Here is an 18299-nt window from a genome sequence, read left to right on the forward strand (position 1 = left end):
CCGAAAGAGCTGTTAGGTTTCAAGGCTGGCGAGGGGAAGTGAGTCTTGCCCACAAACCTGACTGACAGTATTAGGTTTCTTTTGTACCAAGAGCTATGAAACATCACCAGTCACTGAGAATAATTTGGAGATATTAAAATGCTAAATTAGGGTGTAGAAGCTCAGGAATGACAGGGCTGATTACAGTGCAGTTCTTCCCACAAATCTAATGCCAGCGACCGCCTGCTTGGCTACGGCTGCAGGTTCAGAGCCACTTAGACTCCAGGCTCAACTCCAGATAGGTTTTTTGAGTAGGGCTGAAGCATTTCTGCCAACCCCTCGGCAATATAATCTGACCTGGGCTCTGCATCAACTTCAGGAATTACTCCTCCTCTGTCTCTTTGCCACCAAGTTGTTCTCTTCCCCTCTGCACTTGGTTTTTTCTCTTTTTTTTTTCCTTTTCTCTTTTTTTTTCCTTTCTATTCTTTTCTTCCTTTTTCATTTCCTTTTTATTTTTATACTTTTTCCTTTTTCTCTTACTTTTTTCTCTTCCTTTTTCTGTTCCTTATTTTTTCCTTTTTTTTAATCTTTCTTTTTCTAGTATCTCTTTAATACTAATCACTTTCTTTCCTTTTTTTTTTTTTTTTTTTAAAATCTTTCTCTTTTTATTTATTTATTTTTAAATCTTTCTCTTTCATCTTTTGTCAGGTCATTGAAATTCAAAGCCTGTAGCACATAATGCAACAGCACCATGCCTTCAGTCACGGGACTGGTAGTAAGGGCAGGTAGACACGGGGCTGAGTCTTTGCATATACACCGTGCATAATATTGGATGTGCGTGGACTCCATCAGAGAGGAGCTGCGTTTCACAGACATGACAAAAACTTTCTGTTTCAGGCAACTGAGGGAATTCATGAATTTCTCAATAGGAAAAAAAATACAAAAGTGGCTGTCTGGATTAAACAAGTTTACAGTAATTGAGCACGGGTATGGTCCCACTGACATTCACACAACTGAGGGAGCCCACCCACATCTACGTTTGCAGGATCGTGACTGCATCTCCTCGTGCTCCTGCTAAAGGAGAAAACCTCCCATTAGATTGGTTGCAGATCAATGCCAAGGAAACCTTTTTTTCCGCTATGTGTTAACATCTTGTTTCTCAATCGTAATGATCAAACGCAGCCAAAGTAGTCCTGCAAACATTTACGTATGTGGGACTTATTTAACATACAGCTTAACCGTCGCTTGCATTGCATTAGGAACGGCTTCTCTCTGGGTGCTTTCTTCTTGGGATGCCTCCCCTATTACGTTACTTACCCTACTCACACTGATTCCTTTCTCCTGCGCTGCAGTCTGGAGATGTTCCTGTCTAACTTGCCTTTCTGCCGGTTAGCGAATTACCAATTTACACACCTAATTGCCCACACGTGACTCAGGTGCACCAGAGGTCCCCGGCACCCTGCAGGAAGGAGCGGGGTGGGTCCCCCCAAACTCTCACCTTGGCTCCCTCCCACCTCCAGCCCAGACTTCACCGCCCCAGGTAGGGGGCCGAGCCACCCGCCGCCTTCCCCTCTGGAAAATGCGAGGCCACCGGGGCGACGGCGGCGGCCCGGGCCCGGGCGCTGCCGCTGGGTGTCGCCCTCGCAGCGGGCACGGCCCCGGCGGCGCCACCACCTCCGGGGCCGGCGGCCCGCGGGAGCCCAGCCCGGCGGCGGAGGCTCCGGCGGAGACGGTAGGGCTCGTCCCGGAGCCCGGCGGGGCGCGGAGCGGGCCGGGATGGGGCTGCTCGGCGGGGTCCCGGGACCGGGGTGGCCGCTGAGGGGGCTGCGGCCGGGCTACCGCCCCGGGCAGGGGGCGGGGGCCCCGCGGGACGGGAGCCCGGGGAGTTACAGCGCTGCCCTCCCTCCGTGCCGGGGGGATCGGCGGGGGCGCAGCGGGGGTGCGGGTCCTCGCCGGGCTTGGGGGGCGAGCGGGGAGCCGCAGCGCTCTCCTGCCAACTTGTGAGGCGGCGTCTGATGGGAAGCGGCAGCCCGGCTGGAAGGCGTCCTCCCCGCTGTTGGCACCACCCGAAAACTCCGCTGGAAACGTCCCCGCCGTGCCGGGGGGCTCCCCCCGGGGGCAGGGTGATCGCTGAGCGGGGCCTGGACCCGGCAACGCCAACATGCCAGGAGCCCCGGGCCTGGGGTGCAGCACCGAGAGTGCTAGACTGCCCTATTGCTCTCCCGAAACCCGCCTGCTCTTGTTTTTATAGTTACCCTGTGTTTATTTGGATTTGCGTTCGGTATTTGTAGAGCGCGCGTGTCCAAAAGGATGTGTTGGCCGCTGCTGGGTGCCTCTCGTGCTGAAGGAGAAGACTTGGAGGTACAGAAAGTGGCAGGTGGATCGGTGATCTCCCCCCCCCCCCCCCCACTAGCTGTCCACGTTATCTTAAAATGACCTACCAACATTAATGCCGGGATCTGCCGGGAACACCTGTAAATCTGTCTCTGTTCAAAGACGTAAAAATCTATCAAGGACTAAATGCTTACGCAGCGTTAGTTGGGCATGGTGCAAGCCCTCTGGTAGGACTGTTTGAGTGCATGGCTTGTTTTGAGGAGGAGAGTGTTATTTACTTAATCACCTTGCTTTCAAGGTGATACGTCCAGGTGTGCAGCTAGTTTTGTAACAACTTATTTTGGCAGGCTCAAGTTCCAGGTATTTTGTAATCTCTGTTCTCTAGATACTCGGAAAACATGCTGTTTCTGGAGATGCATGATTACATTTCCGATCCTCCGATCGCAGGCAGGAAGATATAGCATAATGACTTAATGCAGAACTTAATAACCATTTCTGAGCAGAAGTTACGTCTGCTGAATGTACCAAAAGTACCATTTGCTAGCTGCATAACGTATGGGGCATCAGCCTTTAGATTTCAGTGGGGCAGAAGGTCTGTGAAGTCCATATGTGGCTGCCTGGTGTTGAGGTGGCGCGTGCCAGTTTGTGCTGGTGAGGCCCCCTTAGTCTGGCCGGAGGGGATGGGAATTCTGTAACAGAAGTGCTCTCGCTACTTCTCTCCTTGTTGTTTGTTTGAAAAGAAACTTTAATCAAATTCAGAAGTGACTTTGTGGTAGTATTCCCTTGGGAGAGGTTTTTACTTTCCCCTACTTCTTGATATTTACCCACACCGTGCTTTCAACCTCATGTTGGAGACTGACTTTGAGCGCTAGAATAAAATAATCCGTAAGGGATCAGTAAAAATAAGGTGATCAGCCTCCTCTTCATCCAGGATCTTTTCTGCAAGCTTTTTGCAGAGCTCCTTTTTCTTTTCCGGGGAGGAACAGAAACGGTGGGGATGTTGTTATAAGTCAATACGGTGTAGTTGCAGCACCTGGCTTAGGATCGTGCCCTGTCCCAGGTGGCATGTTCTGGAGCTCACGTTGTCAATCTTACGATGTCTTGCACTTGATTCGATGAACGGTATTTTAAGGAATGAGGTTCTTGTAGGGTATGGTAATAGCGATTAAGCCCCAAGTTGTATTTCTCCATTTATCTTCAGCTTCACATTTGCACTTTGCCAGTGAGTCATCTTGTGATGTAAGAAGAAACCTTGCTGCCCCTTACTCTCTAGATTTGTGTCGTAGGACTAAGAATATTTATCTGTTTGGATGGATGGCATAACAAAGAATGTTTGTAAATCACTTTAGGTTCTTAAATTAATTACGCCATCTGACAACGGTGTTTTATTTATTTACTCTCATTAGTTTGGGATTTGTAATTCAGCAGTTAAGACTTAAGATAAACTTCCAGAGGGCTCACAGTCATACCTTCTCGTAGCGATACATCAGTGCAGCATGTCACTAAAGGAAGTGTTTTATTTAAAACAGCAAATGAGGTACCATATTTCACTTGCTAGATTGGCCTAGGGAGATATTTGTAGGAGACAATAATGAATTGTAATTGCTTGGGGTGGGGGAACTAAGTCATTTTCTCTCTTTGTTTATTAAGGAATTAAACATGTGACTTTAAAAATGATCCAACCAAAAGTAGGTGTAGAGCTGCACTTTGGAGAGACCTCAGTCAGTGATAATATTTAGTAAGGGCGTAATTACCTTCTCTGCCTTGTGTCCAGCTACCAGGTCTCATCTCCATTCTCTTCAGCATTTCATATATGTATAGTATATATGTATGTATGGTATAACCTTATTATAACAACCTGTCCTTCAGCAGTACTAGCTAACAGGGAGTGGAATAGTCAAGAAGTAACTGTGCTGTTCCTAATGGTCCACAATCCAGCAATGGTATGCAAGAATATTTGCTATTATTTTACTCAGAAATTATTCTGAAGGCTTTTCTCAACAGAGATGCATGTAAGGTAGATATACTCCTAGAAAAATATGGTGTGTATGCTGTATAAAATTGACAGGTTTACAGAAATCTGTGTTGTACATAGTTGAATCTGTTGAAGGTGTACATTCCTTTAGTACCAAGGAGAAATGTGATAGAGTGAAGTGCAGCCTTACTTGTTATGCAATTACAGGTTGCTTAAATTTTGTACCAGGATTTTATGGGTTTAAATTTGTCTCTAAATTTTTTTTTTGTGCTACTCAGGGAAAAAAAACAACATACAAAAACAACCTTCTAATCAAAACTCAGATTATTGTCTGGATGAGTAATTACATGAGGCAAAATAGAGATGAAATTTCAGTATCTCTGACAGGTGCACTTGCTCCTAACGTTTGTTTAATTCTTTAGAGTTTTCTCAGTCTCCTTCAGAGCATCTTAAGTATTGGTGGTAGGAGATTAAAGCGGTGTTTGTTGAAGTTTTTGTTTTACTACTTTGATGCTCAAAGGCATAATACTTCTGAGGATTGGAAGAGACAAAAATTATTAGTAGTGAAAAACTCTCATCTGCATAGTCTAGAGCATAATGTTCTGACGGCATTCACAGTTTACCCTCCAAAAGTATACCGCCCTGGGGAAAAAAAATTCAGCCACCCATTTAGTGAGAAATAAATATTTTTTAAGCAAACGTGAGTTTAGCATCTTGCTGAGAAATTTGATCTAGATATTTTGTTGAAATTGAACCAAAGGCCCTTTTCATCCTAGCGCTTCAATCAGAAGAATACCTTAATTTCTGCCTATTTGAGCTCAAACAATTACATGTGGGCCAATTGCCATAGGCCTTACAGTAATAAAAGTATTTCTTTATAATTCCTGTTCAAGTTCAAATGTGTTTATTACAGGAATTCAAATTCTGTGTGTTATTCAATAACTAGTGAAACTTAAAATAGACATGAATCTCAAACCTAGCTGTATGTTCCACACATTGTACACAAAGTTATGTTTGATAGGTAGTAGGTAATGTGGTTCACGGTCTGATTACTTGGGATAAGCCAAGCAGAGATTAAGATTAATTTGCACTGCAGTTTGTAAGATTTCATTGATTCTAAAGCATGAGTTCAGTCTGGGAGCTTCTAGCTCTGGTAATACCATGGAACCTCTGTTTCTGGCTCTAGATTCTTGAACTTAAATTGTTTGTCTGCTTGTTCTGTATGTTTTGATATAGGTTGATGAAAAGGGCTATTTAAATTTTGTTACCTGTGCTTACGCAACCATGAATTATGTTCTGAATATAGCTTGTAAATGTTTCTGTTTAAAGTTTGATTCTTTAACTGATATTAAACCTAAAAATCCAGATCATTTTCTAACTAGCAAGAGCGTGAGGGGGCGGAAACTCTTGCTGAGCTGCATGTTGTGGCTTCTTTCTGAACTTTTTTTTCCTCCTCTTGTCCGTATTTGGTTTATCTCATGCCGTCATCCAAAAGAGTACTGGGCTTGTGAAGGCAGGTGTTCAAAAGTTAGGAAGAGCCAGAATAAACGTGTGAATTCCTGCCTTATTTGTTGCATAGCTTTCACATGCATGCATGTCAGGATGTTCTTGGAGTACTGCTTCCCTGGAGGATGTGGTTGTGTATGACAGTCAATATAGAATCACAGCATGGTTTGGGTTGGAAGGGACCTTAAGGATCATCTAATTCCAACCACCCTGCCGTGGGCAGGGACACCTCCCACCAGCCCAGGATGCCCAAAGCCCCATCCAGCCTGGCCTTGAGCACCTCCAGGGATGGGGCATCCACAGCTTCTCTGGGCAACCTGTGCCAGGGCCTCACCACCCTCATAAGAAAGAATTTCTTCCTAATAGCTAATCTAAATTTAACATTTTTTAGCTTAAAGCCATTCCCCCTTGTCCTATTTGTACATTCCCTGACACAGAGTCCCTTCCCAGCTTTCCTGTAGGCCCCCTTTAGGCACTGGAAGGCCCCTATAAGGTCTCCCTGGAGCCTTCTCTCCTCCGGGCTGAACAACCCCAACTCCCTCAGCTTCCCCTCACAGGAGAGGTGCTCCAGGCCCCTTATCATCTTTGTGGCCCTTCTTTCAACTTGCTCCAACAGATCCATGTCTTGTGCTGGGGGTCCCAGAGCTGAACACAGCTTGTCATCAATGTTGGGCGGCCTAACCAGTGCTGCGCAACAGCTTGGGTTCTTACGTTATCTGGTTGCAGAGGGGTTGTCTTGGTACTCTCAGCAGTGTATTTCTGAGGCGCCGTGAGGCACCATGACTGCGTACATCATCAGCTCACGTGATCGTGCGAGGTTGTATATTGTTGTCCTATTCTTCCATGACATTACTTTGTTTTCATAGGTCTTTGTCAGTGTTTCTGCCACATGTTGCTTGAAATGGAAGGTCCTTGGAAACAACAGGGAGACTCTGTCCAACTGCCAGCACTCCTGTCCTGCTGCTGCTCCTCTGTGGCTCCCTTCTTCTTATTCCTCAGGCCCTTTGCCTGTTCTCCAAGCCCTAGGTGCATCTCAGGCCACCCATGGCTTTTAGCAGGGATGGCAGCTCCAGAAGGGGTCTCGCATGTGCGGCAGTGTGATGTCTAGAAGTACAGCCCTGCTGTTCATTGTGTGACTGCTAATTGGGAGCAGCCCTCAGGCACAAGGAGGATTTGGACCAAAGGGTTGAATCTCGAGCTGGGAATGGGTTCTCTAACCCTGCAGGGGAAACTTGCCCGTGGGAGAAGCGGGCTGTGGTTGGGGATGAGGTTTGGGCATATCCCTGTGAAGCAATGGATGGAAGTTCAGAACAGTGGTTGGTGTGGATGCTGGGCTTCAGGGCAGAGCTGGGGCATGATGTGCTTAGTGTGGGTCTGGCTTAATCCTGGAGAAAAAGGCACGAAAGGCAAGGCTTTTTAAAATTATCATGTGATCAAAAGTGTTTTTAAGTACTCTTCAAATCATGAAATCTTGTTTAAACCCTGATTTAAACCAAGCTTCTTCTAAGAGCTTGTTCCTTACTTTCCCTTTATCTCTCATGACTTGCCTTCCTCCTCGTCTAAGCACCATCTGCTCCTGTGAAGCAAGCCACTGAAGGTAAAATTTTTGGGTGCGTGACCTGGCATGGAGTCAGATGAAAGCACTTTCATCTGCATTACGGAAAATACATTTGGATTTGATGGAAATTAATTCTATAAGGGTGCGGATCGTTGTGTCCGCATTGCAGTGGGCTCATTTTCTTTTCCAGGTTGAGATGCCAATTAGTTTAAGCCAGAGTCGAGAGTATTTTCTGTTGGTTTTGTCAGCATCTGCAATGTGACATCTTAGCAAGACCTGTTGCTAGTCCATTTATATTGTGCTGATCACTTCTAAGTCAAAACGCCTTCAATTTTGTCATATGGGTCAGTCACTGAGGAAAGTGCCAGCTTTGTGTTTGGTTTTGTTTAGCTGTTTGTTTTAAGAAAAATACACCATGAATGTCTGAGTTGTCATGTGTCAGCTCAGTATTTGAGTGAGTTTTTAACAGCGATCGCAGTGAATCATTTCAGGTGTGTTTTATGACGAGTTTGATGTCTATATGTGCGCTATACCTGCAGAAACTGCAGCCTGCTTGGAATCCTTCATATGAGTAATTTTCCTTCGTTTTCTTTCTGACCGCTTTTGTTAGAAGGCTGTGTCTGGCTGAAGCCTTCTGAGAGGATTAGGGCTGGGGGCCAGGGGCTGTGGAATTATCCACCTGCCATCTGCAGTCTTTTACTGACATTATTGTCCTGGTTTAAATCCAGATTTTGAAAGTATAGTGCTTTCTTATCGTTTTGTCTTCTCCAGACTTGGTTGCAGCTTCTGAGTTCTTACAAGGATGTATTGTGTTTTTTGTTTTGTTTTGTTTTCCACCGAAGCATCTGTCTCCATGGTACACTTTTTCACCGAACTCTCCCTGATGACTGAGTTGCAGGCAGACATCATAGCAGCTGCTATGTTTTTTCATTTCGGAGTCTGAAGGTAGTTAGGAAACATAATAATAAATGTTTTGCTTTGGTGCGTGTCATGTTATCGTTTTTATGGGCTGTCATGTGGTGCCCTACAGGCAAATGGGAGAGTGTTGGCCCAGAACACTTGGTGGTGTGGAAAAAGCTCTGAGGCAAGAAGTAGCTAGAAGGCTTTTTTCTTCCCACCCTGGCATTACACTACCTACAATTTCCACTTCTTCCACGGGCTTAGGTTGTCTGAAATCTAGCCTCTGGACTTGTCAGGGTTATGTCAGACGTCCCCCAGAAAAGAGATCGTGGAGGGTCATGTCACGGCCCTTGGAGCAGATAGAAACTTGCTTCAGCGTGGGAGGAGGTACCTCAGCTTTAACGCGTGATGATTTCTTCTCGAGGTGTGCGCATTTCTTCCAGGAACAGCTGCTCAGTGCGCTTGAACGCCCGGCATCAGTGCAGCTACAGCTCAAGGCTACTGGTAGATACAAACGGGAGACTCTAGCGCGGAGTAAGCTGAGGTGTGAATTTTAAGTACCGTGTTTTATTAGTGAATAATCAGCTGCTAAATTGGGTCCTTTTGTTCCACTGTAAGACTACACTTAACCAGCTTGGAGGAGCCCAGCTTAATGAAATGCCGACCTGGTGAGCCCTGGCTGAGGTTGTAATCCACTTGACTTTCTCCGACGCCGTGACGGTAAGCGAGGATGCCTCTGTGCACTGACGGGAGAGCTACCAGCAGGCTGGTAAAGCAGGGCTGGGTTTGGAGCACAGCCCAGGCAAGAGAGGGCCTTGATGTCAGATGTCTTGGTCAGTGAGTGCTAGGCTCAACATCAGCAAGAACAAATCTTTAGAGAGAATTAGACTACGAGAGAGAAAACTAGAATATGAGAAATAGATCCATTTCTTCTCACCGGCTTTGAGCCTGACAAATGCCTGATGCTTTCTAGTATATTCCAAGCTGATTTTCCTCTACTTAATTATTCCTCAAATGGAAATTGTGTCTGGCCTTTGGTTGTCTCTGTTCTACTTCCTTGAAACGTTTCTAGTTTTGCTTAATATTTTTCTGAGGGAGTGTGAGTTGATTACAACTTTCAAGATGCAGTTGAATGTTTTACAGTGCTGAATAAAGGTGGGTTTGATTTTGATCTCTGCTGTAATAATTGTTAGTGCACTCTTTGCTTTTTGACTGTGCTGATGCTTTTGTAGAACAGTCTGTTATAAATCTGAGCTCTCATTCCTGAATCATTTATAGCCCATCATTTTGAGTATGAATTTGAGGTGTTTGGTTTTTTTCCTGCTATGAACCTATGAACATCAGTCCGTGTTCAAATTGTATTGAATTTTGCCTGTGTTTTTACCAGCTGGTTATTTGGTGTCATTAAATCCTTCTGTACCTCTTTGCAATCAGCGCTTGCCTTTATTCTGCATAATTTAATATTACCAGTGGATTTTGTCACTTAACTGTTCCAGTCTTTCTGTCTCCCTGTTGGGATTCATTTGCAAGTGTATCAAACACAGCATGTTCATGATGCAGATGGCTATGGGGCTGCATGGTTAATAGCCCTCCACTATGGTGACTGAGTGCTCTTTCTTTGTATTGTTTATTTTATGTCTTCTAGTTTTTTTTATACAGATTAGAACTTTTCCTATTGTCCCATAGCTGCTTAGTTTTTATAATACTGACTTTTCCTTTTAAGTGGCCTTCGATCTAAAGCCTTTCGGGGCACAAACCTCCAAAAGGGGAATAAGTGAAATGGGCATTGTTCCATCTGCTCATCTTCAGAGACTGCTTCCAGCCTTCAGCGCCTGACCTTTTTCCTCACCACCTTGGAGAACAGCATAGCTACAGGTGAAAGCAGAGAAGAGGTGATTTTTTTCTAAGCACATGGGAGAGCTGCTTCATGCTGGAACGGACCGTGCCCCTTGGGGCTGCTCTTAGCATGTGTATTTGGGGGTTGGACGTGAGTTACCATGGCTTGAGGAGCAGCTTTACGTCACTGAAACTGTGGTAGCACACTCGCCGCAAATGTGAATTAGCTTACTTTAAACATCTTTCTTGTGTCCAAACAATCAGCATTCAACTGTAACAAGTCCAACATTGCAACTACATCCCCGCTTATGTCACTTGAGTATGCTATTTTGGGATTTAGTTTTGGTCAAAACTAAATTCCCTCAAATTCTGTCCCAAATTCCTGTGGTGAAATTATTTGACGTGTCTCACATATAAATTTTATAAAGTTTATAAAATATAATATACAAATATAAATTATGTAAATCACTTCTAATCCTTGTTCCTTCTACTTTTCAGACCAGGTTTACCACTTCTAAATGTAGGCCTCTCCTGCTTGCTCAGAAGATATCAAATCCTGTTCCCAAGGAGAATTTTGCACTTCATTTATTTGGAAGCAAGATAGGACCCAACAGGAAAAGTGAATGGCAGGATTAAAAAAATCAGAATGAATGTTTGCCCTACATAGTATGCCACACCAGTAAATTGAAACTGAATTTGCGGTTACAAACTCTGGTATACAGTTATTGAGGGAGTTTCTTAACTGAAAAGGAAATATTAAATATATATATATATTCCCAGATTCATTGTGTGCCTACAGGTGTAAATTAAGTTAAAAGAACAAAACCCAACTTTTTTTTTTGCCTCTTCTCAGTTTCTCTTTATTCTTGTCCACCAACACATGTGTTTGGGAAGTCTGAAATTTCTAGCTTCCACACCCCATTACTCTTTCATAGAATTTATCCTTTAATGTCTAGTAACTCTGCAGACATACAAATGAGGATGCTCCTGCTTCAGTTATTAGAATTATGTCAGGTTTTTCTTCTTTTTGTTTTTAATCCTCAAAGTAGAGTACTTGGCATGGAAGCTAGAAGCATATTTTATTCGAAACCTAGCATCTAGAATTTGGATGCATGTGTTTCCAGCTTTTAAGAAGAATTATTTTTTGAAATATTGTATTAGAATGAATTTGCTTATATATCGTACATGGTTTTTGCACATTCAGCAAGTGTCTGAATATAATTACATGGGGTAAGCTGATTTTGGTAGCACACAGACAAATCGAGAAAACAGGTAGTAGTGCGTTCAATAGAACTGAGTGTAGCACTTTAAAAAAAAATCTGAAATGTTTATTTGTTCCCCTTATTATTTGAAATGAAGAACCTCTCCCCTTGACTAAGCTGAAGCATCTGTAGAGTGAATCCTTAGGTTGCTGTGTAAAAAGCCAATTTAATCTGGGATCTGGCCTCTGTGTTTCCCAGAGATGGAGCAAAGTGTCAGTGAAATGGAAATCTTTGTGTCTTTCATACCTCTGTAGTGCTCATGAAACGTAAGTTTACTCTACTTTGGAAAAAAAAAAAAATATATATATATATATAAAAATACTTTTCAAGTAAGGTAAGCCAGGAAGGAAGGGTTAGCAGAGCAGAGTGGTACTGTAGAGGAATTTCTTGGCACATGATTAAAACACGTGCTAGAGTGTTTTATGTTAAGATAATGGGTTGCCGTGTAATTCTCTGGAGCTGTATGCTGTCATCCTCCCCAAAATAGTAAGATTTTGAAAAGTGTACAGGTAGTGTCTCGGTCTGATTGTTTTGATAACTTAGCACTTTGATTTTTAATAGCACAGGCAGGTATCTGTGGCATGTCGGTGTTTTTTACTTAAACAAAGAAACAAATGAACCCTCGGTTTACTAGTTCTCACGCTTTGGATTTGAAGCAATATACATGGATATTCCCTCCTCTTTGCCAACAGAGCAGTTTCTCTGGTCTATGTATCTTAAACTTACTAGTTCTCCAAATATACATGGTCTTTCAAGTAAAACAGGATAGTACAAAAGCTTTTGCAATGCAAAAAGTAGCAGATTTCACCATGTACCGTTTAAAAAAAAAAACAGCACTTCTTATGCTCTATAACTGGAATTTTCAGGCCTTGTTTAATTGAAAATTAAGAATAAAATGATAGTAAAATAATTACTCTTCTTTTAAAAAAATTGCCTGGGCTTATACATGAATAACATTATTGCCCATGGATAGGTAATTATCAACAACTTGTGTGTAGTAGAGTTATAATTAGTTTACTGTATTAAAACTCAGGTAGACCTGAAAAACAAAACTTTCAACTAGACTTTGCATGATTAGATGGTTTAAAGATATATGCGTATTATTGTGGGCTTTTTTAAAATGTTATGCCATATTTTCTATTTTTGCCATATCAGATAAAACCTGATTTCCGCACTGGTGTGACCAATCTCATTTAATTCAGTGATTATGTCCACATGAGTAATACTCAAGGAATTTGGCTTAGTATGAGAAACATCTTTCCAGAAGGAGATGTAATGGACTTGCACTCAATATTAAAAAGAAAACACAAAACACACATCAACAAAAAAGAAGGAACTGCAGCTTGGGTTTCCTTGTCTCATAGTATAAGGATCTTCAGTGAAGTCTCAACTTCCATGACATTAAATCTGCAGCCAAGATGATACGATATTGGACAATTTCTGTAACTCAGCATGCAGGTCTGTGCTGCTGCTGAAACAATAGACTGAGTGTTTTAAGGTGCAGGTAGCCTGACTAAAATGACATGTGTTGCAAAAGCTGATACACTTTCTCAGTGGAAAATGTTCAGTAGATAAATGTTTGTAGACTGTATGATATGTCACAATCACGGGAGTAGTTAACATGATAAATATATATATATCAGCTTTCTTTCTGTTTACAAAACCAGCCTTAGGGTGGGACTGGAAGAAAGAGAACACAAATATAAGATATATTTGCCTTCTTTTTTTCCTCTGCTTTCTGCCTCCCTGTATTGGGCTGAAGATAAATGGGCAGACTAACTGCGTGGAAAAGAAAAAGGCACCAAAGTCAGTCCTCCTTTTCTGTAATTTCCTCTCTGTGTTATGCATCAAGAGGCTGATGGCTGTGTGGCAGCATGCCAGCCGTGATAAGGTATGGTTCCTGTAGTGCTGTTAGATCAAAACTATGCCGCAACTCTTCCTTAATCGTGTTAAGCAGCCGCGAGTCCAAAGATGGATTGGCCTAATTTGGGAATGTAGTTTGATGTTGTCTGTGCTGAAACGCCAAAGTGTGTTTTAGCCATATTAGGCCTTGGTCGTGGTTTCAAGGTAATGAAGATGCCCCTCGACGTTTTCTCTGCTGCAGTGCTGTCTCATTTTTCCACGCCAAATTCCTCTTCATCTCTTGCCACTTCCAAGAGTTTCTCTGTATTGTTCTTCACCTTTTTTTCTTCTCCCCTCTTTTGTCCTAGACGTACTCTCTCATCCTTGATCTAAGACTTGTCTGGTCTTCTTTGATCTGCTCCCTTACAAATCTCCTTCTCTTTTGCTAGTCATGTTCCTTACAGCGGTTACTGAGTGCTGAGTCACAGCTTTGAACCCAGACAAGCCACAAAGAGAACATGAGGTAGTTTAACAAACCTTTACAAGAGAATTTGTAAGAGAACGAGAAGGGATCTGTGTCTTTCATGCTCATCCAGGTGCTCTTCAGCACAATGGTTGTTGTATGACATCCTCTGAGACTTGTTAAAAGCCAGCTACCTCCATGTTCAGGATTTTCTTCCTCACCCTCTCTTCTATGCTATCTTTCTTAATTTACAATCTGTTTTGTTTGTTTTTTTCTGCTTTCACTTCAACCTTAGTATATTCAGGTCTTGGGGCACACTTTTCCATCTCAGACTATTTTTAACTCTGTCTCTTGCAACATAATGGCTCACAGGCTTTGCTGGTTGTTGATCCAGCTTTGTTAGGCTTCTAGCAATGCAGTGGTTTTATGATAACACTAGTCTGCTGTGCTCCTTCATAGGAGTCATGAGTAAAGAAGTATCTATTGCTATCTGATCAGACAGGAGCTGCCTCCCCGAGAGTATTTTCTCCCCCATATGTGATAAAAATGAAAATGGGATCCGTCTGGGAAGTGTCTTTTGGAATATGAGAGACACATGTGCTGAGCTTCATGAGGGCATGGAAGCAGAAGGCCAAAAGGAAAATCCTGCCTGGTTCTGGGAACATAGTCCAGGCACGTGAAATCCCAGTAACGTGGGCCTGCCCTTCCCCATTATTCCATCTTTTTTTCTTTTTTCCTGTATGTTTCCATTCAGGACATGGGCAGCCTTTGTGGACAGATGGTTTGGATATTCTCCATGTGGTAAAACTCTTGCACAACCTGGTGCCTTGTAGTAGTACAAAGGGAAAAAATGCTGAAATTTCAAAATAATTATTAACTATAAAGCAGGTATGCCGTGCTGCGTGATCCTTTTCCTTACTCAAAGTAAGGCCATCACATCTGGTTTTGGCTGTAGACAAACTGGAAACATAAGGAGATTGAACCATGTGCAGCAGCCGTGTCCTCCACAGTTGCTGCCAGTGGCTGACCGAGGAGGGGTTTGCTCTAGGAGGTCCTGACTTTACAAAGGTGCAGTGGCTGGCCTGCACAGTGAAGCTTTTCCAGATTTTACTTTCTTCCAAGCTATGGGAAACCTCCACAGGCACAAGGAGGCTGAGCCTCTTTAAATCCAGCTTCAGTCCCTGGAGATGGCTTCCTGGAGCTCCTAGTCCTTTGGGTTCCCATGAGGTCTTTGTGTGTGTTGGGAAAAGTTGGGGAACACAGGGAAGTGGGGACACTTGTGTACCCTCTGCCCTATCAGCTCCCTGTATTTGACACAAATATTTCTAATTTCTGCCTGCTTGATGAACCTGTCATTTGTGTGTAGCCGTTAGGACAGAGTCTTCAGCAGGAGCCGTGATTCTGTCCTGCTGGGAGGAGCAGCTTCCAAAAGAAGCCATCTATCTAGCAAAGTCTCTTCAGTCACCTGAAATGGCTTGTCTGTTACTTTTTTGTTTTCATTTTTTGTGTGTGCTAAGAGCCTTCTGCTACAGGAGACTTTTGTTTTTCCTGATTGGGTATCACATATCCATGCAGCAGATGGCATGGGTCTGACAAATGGCCTTCAGTAAGGGTAAGCATAGCGAGAGTACACCCTGAACCATCGGCATGTTCTTTGGTCTTTTGTAGCATCACCTGAAATACACCCTTGTGCAATGCTCATTATAGTCATATAATACAAGATCCAAGCTTTTGGGATAGCTATTTTCTTCTGTTGTTTGTATACTTGTACAGCTGGCAAGACTGTCAATAGGTACATGGAAGAGCAATGTGGTATTTAAGGTGAGTTGTGTTTAATTGAGCTGTAGCCTGCATTGAGAGAGGTTATGTAATACTAATTTCAGTTACTTTGCCTAAAAGTGCCTTTTATCAACACACAGCTTTTTAAAATTAATTAATTGAGATCCTAATTTGCAACATAAGTAGAATAGAACAGAAACATATATGATTTAGTTTATTTTGAGCGTGGTGCAGAGGCATTCCTAATGATTCAGAAGTTGAGCGGCAGGTAGCAGACTGTTGCTCTGCATGGCCTTAGACTGCCAGAACAAATGAGGAAGGATGTTTTGGGAACTAAGTTAGGTAATGGATTGGAACAAAAGAGCCCTAGGGTAGGTGGCCATTAGTTGGGCTCAGTTACCAGGGTGAGATTCCCACCACTGGACTCCAGTGTTGTATGGGGAGAAGTCTTCCGCCGAGTTTCCAGAGAATTCCACTTTCCACTTTGTCTGCCATGGGATCGAGCAGCAGGGTCAGGATTTCCAAAGGATTGTGTGTCATGATCAGCACAGATTACTTACAAACCTCATCTCTGCAGATACTGCTGTGGAGGGCAGCTTGACTATCCATCAGAAAAGATGAGGAAAAAGAGCTCTATTGATAAGCATCAGATGTTTTATAGCATTATAGCTTCACAGGAGGATTAAGACTGGTTTTTACAGGTAATATTTCTTCATGGTAGTCTTCCTTCTGGAAGACCTTGAAGCATGTCAGTGTCTGTGTGGCATCTCACTCTTCCTGTCCCTGACTGTTTGTTGATAGTGGTGAGCACATCAAGCACTGAAATATTGCATCTCTCAGGAATCAAGTCTCCAGTCAAGTACCCGGACTTGTCAACCTGGTTGATCCTTCCCCATTTTTTAATTACTTCAGACATCTGCCTTCCACTGATACTCTGTAATTACCTAGGGGTAAAGTTAAAATGTTCTTTTCTGTTTGAAGCATTCAGTGAGAGGCTTCAGAAAACCTTCAGACTGATACAGGACATAAAGAACAGGCATGTTGTCCCTCTCTGTAATTTGCTCGTCTCATCCACGTGCTTTGTCAGACTTTCTGAAAGGGTATGTTTTTACTGGTTCATTACAACCATCCTGATAGGTGATTTGCTACACCAAAGCAAGTTATCCACCAACTTAAAAAATTAGAACTGATATTTCAGGTAGTAATTGCAAAGTTTATCTCTGAGCATAGGATAATGCCCATGGTGGATGTCTGCCCTTGCAGCTTAAGGGATAAATCCCATTTCAGTTTCAGTCTTCTGCTTCTTTGCGTTACCTGTGCTACCTTTTTGTTTCAATAACAAAACCTTTAGGAATTACAAAGGCGAATGTAACCCTTTTATACTTGCTGTGGTCATGTCACTCATTCATAGGTCCCTTAGGCTGACACTTTGGAAACCTCACTGACAAAATGAATGTATAAGCAGTGCAAAGTCATGGAGTGTTAGACTGGTTCTGCTGTTCTAACCTCCCTGTGCTTGTCTTGTAAAGCACCAACAAAACCCCTGTGTGACACAGATCTAAGCATCACGGCGTTGCATCCTGGCATAAGAACAGTTCATGAGAAAAATAAACTTCATGCCTACTCAAATTATTCAGTTGTGCTTGCTGCAAGGAGATTGCCTTGTGCTGGGTCAGGTGGGATATGTGCTTTGAAGAGACCATTGCTGCTGCCACCTGACTGTATTGCCTTCAGCAAGGAGGTGGAAACAGATAAAACACTTGGAGATGTTTTCAGTGTGTACGTTTCTCCTTTGTGAAAGGCAAATTGACCCAATACAACCTGCTTATGGGAACATGCCAATAAATGTGTGTGGACCTGCTTGACTATTAGTTAACTAAGCAGTAATTTAAAGGCTTGTGATCTTCTGTGGCCAAACAAAAGAACTTCTCCCAGAATAACAGAACATTTTCATCCAGTTTTGTACTGTTTCTCTGTCGATAGTTAAATCAGAATGAATTGAAGGAGTTAAATGGTTCAGGTTATCTGTGTGGGACTCTTTGGACTGGTCCTTATTTATCTGGTGACTCTTTGTTTTGTCAGGAGAATAAAGGTTTGAATACATTTTTACAAATTTCTGATTTCTGACATAGCTACACGTTTTATTCATTTTGCTATGCTTAACTAAAAATCATGAATCTGTACTGTGTAAGTCACTGGATATATTTAAGATGGATGACAGAACAGCTGAGGTTGGAAGGGACCGCTGGAGGCCATCTTGTCCAGTGTCCAGGGCCCTGCTCAAGCAGGGCTGCCCAGAGCAGGTTGCCCAGCATACTCAATTTCTTTTCAGTGTTTTACATTGGGATTATATATCTAAATGTTTCAATGTTCTGCATCTTAAAAGGAATTCAGGTACCCATATCTTAAGGTTTTATAGTGCTTAAGAAGTATATTTTAACGTCTTTTTGGATGAAAAATCATGGCAAGTTTTGCAATAAACAGTGCTCCGTAGGCAAGATCGTATGTCGATTTTGGTACCATACAGCCTGTAAAAACTGCAGCTAATGGGTACACAGATGGTTTGATTTAAAAGGTGGGTTCGTAAGTCTGGCTGAAAAGAATGGGGCTGGAGGGCATGGGGGAGAGTGTCTCAAGAAATGACTCTACAGACTGTGTGTGTTTTGAGGGTTTAGGATGTTACTTGATGCTTGGTATCTAAAGTATTTGAGTGTTAAGGAGTTTGAAAGGATTGGGACCTTGGCAAACACTTAAAGCTTTGCTGATCCTATTCTGAAAGTGTAGCAGGGGCAGCATGGTGTGAGGCAGGTCAGTGCAGCCTAAGGCCTTTTGCAGGTGGGTCTAAAGACCTCTGTCAACAGGATT

The 18299-nt window shown here is 42.9% G+C and overlaps 1 protein-coding gene across 2 annotated transcripts in view; it reads left to right on the top strand.

Annotated features, from left to right (window-relative positions):
• The first annotated feature begins 1620 nt into the window (after nt 1–1620).
• The window catches only part of ANKRD6 (ankyrin repeat domain 6), a 113839-nt gene continuing 97160 nt past the window's right edge, over nt 1621–18299 (top strand). Inside the window, exon 1 of one of the 2 annotated variants that reach the window (XM_040552337.1) lies at nt 1621–1711. The gene's annotated coding sequence lies outside the window, so the exon portion shown is untranslated. Of the gene's footprint in view, nt 1712–8504; nt 8973–18299 lie in introns of those variants that run through there. The other variant, XM_040552338.1, reaches the window with a different exon arrangement.

Source organism: Cygnus olor, chromosome 3, assembly GCF_009769625.2.
Source record: "Cygnus olor isolate bCygOlo1 chromosome 3, bCygOlo1.pri.v2, whole genome shotgun sequence".
In the NCBI taxonomy this organism is placed as follows: Eukaryota; Metazoa; Chordata; class Aves; order Anseriformes; family Anatidae; genus Cygnus; species Cygnus olor.